Source organism: Leopardus geoffroyi, chromosome C3, assembly GCF_018350155.1.
Source record: "Leopardus geoffroyi isolate Oge1 chromosome C3, O.geoffroyi_Oge1_pat1.0, whole genome shotgun sequence".
NCBI classification, from domain to species: domain Eukaryota; kingdom Metazoa; phylum Chordata; class Mammalia; order Carnivora; family Felidae; genus Leopardus; species Leopardus geoffroyi.
The window spans coordinates 35,662,610-35,666,491 of NC_059338.1; the positions used below are offsets into that span (position 1 = coordinate 35,662,610).

Sequence of the window (3,882 nt, forward strand, 5' to 3'; positions counted from 1 at the left end):
CAGTCGCGTAAGCATCTGACTCTTAGTTCCTGAGTTCGAGCCCCACCCCCCCCCCCCCCTTCCTCAGGCTCCACACTGACAGTGCAGAGCCTGCTTGGGAACCTTCTCTCTCTGCCTCTCCCCTGTGCACGCTCTCTCTCTCTCCCTTGCAGCTTAGCTTTCTTGGGCCTCCTTGACTTCCAGTGACGTAGGTGGGACCCAGAAGCACCCCATCCACAGCGGCACCAGTGTGGGAGGGACGGCAGCTGAGTTGAAATCCAGTAAGCCGGCCAGGAGCTCACTGTGACAAGAGGAGAGAGGGGGCGTAATATTGTGATTTATAATACGAGATATGTATTTGGTCTGCCTCCTGGTTTCAGGTTCCCAGCTCCTCAAACCATTGGGATTTCCTGTGATAAGAGTGATAAAGATGTCTTTTATTACATTCATGAAGTGACTTTGGGAAAGCCTCTGGGTCACCTAAGGAAGGGGGCTGGTGGCCCATGTGATTGGAGGGTTGGAATGTTCAGTCCCACCCTCCTTCCCCCCCCCCCCGCCCACCTTACACACCACCAGACTTCCAAGGAGGGGAGAGAGGGGGAGAGAGGCTGGAGGTCGAATCAGTCAGCGACACGCAATGATTTAATCCATTCTGGGTATGTAATGAAGCCTCCACAAAACCCCAAAAGGACGGAGTTTGGAGAGTTTCCAGGCTGGAGATCACGTGGAGATACGGGGTGGGGGGGAGCGCACCTGGAGGGGGCATGGAGGTTCCCCGCCCTTCCCACACACCACACATTGTGCGTCTCTTCCCTTCCATCTGGACGTTCCTGAGTTGTGTCCTTTTGTGATACACTGGTGATCTATGACTCAAATGTTTCTCTGCGTTCTAGGAGCCAGTTAACAGACCCTGAGAAGGTCACGGGAACCGCCAATCTGCAGTCAGTTGGTCAGGAGAACAGGGGACAACCTGGAGGTGCCTGAGGGTGAGGGGCGACGGGTGGTCTTGTAGGGCTGAGCCCTCACCCTGTGGAATCCGAGCTGTCTCCAAGTGGAGAGTGTCGGAATTGAGGCCACACGGGAGGGCTCAAGGACGATATAAATGCTTCTTCCCCAAAGCCGAGTGAACCCCTCCCTCTGCACGCCACACACCCCTCACCGTCTTCGAAAAGAGCAGGAGGCGATGGGGAGACTGAGTAATTGTCCCCAGATTCGGAGCATTGCCTTCAGGGAATGTTCAACAAAATGAAGCCTGTTTAAACCACGGTAGAGCTAACAGTAATCTCTCTGTCACCATTCAGAGGGCCGGGGCTTGTCAAGAAGATCACGTAAGACGACCACATTGGCCGAGTCTATGAGTCATAGAGAGGGAATCAGCAGCAGCTCCCCCGCCTTCCCCCCAGCCCCCGACAGACCGAGGCTGTAGGCTGTTCATCTTCAACCCTCCACTGCGTGGTTCTGCTCCACCCTGTCCATCTCAGGCCTCATCTGCCCCACCTCAGCTTCTCCAGGAGGTGTCTCTGAGTCCTCCAGCCTCCCTCGGTGGCCCTTCAAGTACTCCTTCCTTCGCGCGCACGTCCATTCGTGAAGCCCAGACCAAATCCTCTTATGCTATTCGGGATGCAAATATGGCCGAGGCACAAGGCGTTTGCAGATGAGGGGAAACGTCTCCCAAAGTCTTCCAGCGTCTAGAGACCTAGATGCTTAGAGTTTATGTCCATACGCTTGCCCGTGCTTTGCCCAGAGCTGATCCTTCGTAAGCACTGGTTGAATGGATGAAGGACAACTTGATCTTGGATTCTTTCCCTGTTTGTTCTCCCAGGCATGCATGGGCAGGGCTTCCGCAGCACATTGCCACCGGGGCGGGGGCGCTAAGCCTCTGAATTGCTTCTCGGGTTCCAGTGGGGACTACCAAGTGCCTCTCTCAGCTTCCCAGGGTGGCACCAGACCCTGTTGTACAGGGAGCAGCCACAGCATAAAATAACAGGTTCAGTGGCTTGGAACCTCTACCTTTCAGCTAGGGATTGTTGTTGTTGTTGTTGCGTCTCAGCCCAGGGGAATGATGGTTGTGGCGAATCAGTCCACCAGTGTGCCGCTGACACCTGTTGATTCATCCTTTGGGGAAACGGACATCACTCCATCTCTCTTCTTCCTCTTTAACTTGTTGTCACCAGATGGGTCCAGTCTTCTGCCTCAGAAGCATCCTGCAGGGTTCCCCAGCCTCCTGTGTAGATAAGACCCACCCCACCCGATGTACGCTCTCCCAGTTCGCTGACATTCTGAATCCCCTTTATCCTCACGGTCAGGGCTGTGCTCTACCCCGAGTACATATGTAATAGACCGTTATTGAACAATGAGGCACATTTTTTTTTTTACCCTGTATGTAATATGTCAGGTCTCACTTACCCCACTTGGAATCCAGGCACCTCTGAACTCAGCCGCCTCGAGCCTCACGGCTCTGGAGCGAATCCCTCTAATCCAGGGCTTCGGACACCTCATTGCATCTGTCGGAGGCCAGGATGTTTCTGAGCTTGGGCAGAGTGACCCCTCCCATCCTCGTGTCCTTCACACTTGCCCCTTTCCTCCCGCCCCCATCTTTATCCATCCTAATTCTATTTACGCTTTCAGTGACCTGCAAAGGCCCTTAATGAGGGTCCATGCTGCCACAGGCCGGTCCACTTCTCGTAAGAAGCCCTCTGGCGACGCCCGTATCGGGGCAGGTTCCCAGTGGCCTGCCATGGCGTCCATTGCCTCGGTTTACTCGTGTTCTCTCGCTCTTTCACCTGCCGGTCAAATCGTGTTCCCCCTGCTACTGTGAAGCTTCCCTGAAGTCGGGAATGATTCCAGTCTCTTCTTCAATCGTCTTTTAAAACCCTCCTCCGCTGCACTCTCGCGACACATCCCAGGACAACCACACTTGCACCCCCACCTCGTAACCAGCACCGCTCTGGGTACGCAGCAGGCGCTCAACAAATACCGGTGTGTTGTTGACCTCTCTCCCTCGCTAATTCCTGCGGTCAGCTCCTGGTGACTTTTCCAAGTCCCTCGGTCCTCTAAGTGCCGGGTTCAGGGCATCTGCATTCGGTAGACCGTTTCGAACGATTCTCTTATATCTACTCTGGCTTCATCCAGCTCCTCTGCAGTTTCTGGCAGGGAAGACATAGGGAAGGGTGAGGAAGGGACAGGCATCTCTGACCCTCCTAGCGACACAGGCAGGGCATTTTCTGGCATTGCCACGTCAGCATGCACGGGAGGAAGTACATGCTCGGCAGAAAATGCTATCGCTCTGAAGAGCAGCTCACGGTCAGGGCCATTTCAGGGCGCGTGCGTGGGCCAGCCAGTGGTGCAAAACAAGGAGCTGCATGTGAAAGGAAGTGACGCCACCCTGGGACCCCGTTATCAAGTGTCAAAGTGACCTAAGGATATTCCTAACAAAAGGCTGAACCTCCATTTATACTGTTGGTATTTGGATGTTTGTCACAATCCTAGAGGGTTAAAGTGCATACAAAAATGGCATTGTCTTAGCCTCATCCCGAGTCACATGCAGGGGCAAATGCTGCGTAACCACATCCCCCCTCTGGGGAATTTTCTGACCGAGCTCGTGGCTGATACATCAAAGAAAGGAGTCCGTAATGGTGGGAGTTCAGGCATCCGCCAGGCAGACTGAGGAGGCATCGAGTCCTTCTAGGGCCCGAAGCCTTGGGTCACCTTCCTGCCAGCCTGACAGCAGTTACGTCTGTGGCTCGTGGAGCAGGCGACGCCCGGAGCCGCGATCGGCACCTCTCGAGATGTTTTCATTGCTCTTATGTGTAATGAAATGCAGGCTCTTACTGCATGCAAACCTGGGCGAGGCATAGCATCCCCAACGAGGGGGAAGCTCTGGATATGAAAGGACATAGTCGT

The 3,882-nt window shown here is 54.5% G+C and overlaps 1 long non-coding RNA gene across 1 annotated transcript; it reads right to left on the minus strand.

Moving 5' to 3' along the window:
- Positions 1–594: 594 nt before the first annotated feature.
- Positions 595–3,216, minus strand: LOC123584812. Its single transcript, XR_006705688.1, has 3 exons — positions 2,957–3,216; positions 2,386–2,483; positions 595–2,203 (listed from the first exon to the last, which is right to left on the minus strand). It is a non-coding gene; the product is annotated as an uncharacterized LOC123584812 (long non-coding RNA).
- Between the last annotated feature and the right edge of the window lie 666 nt (positions 3,217–3,882).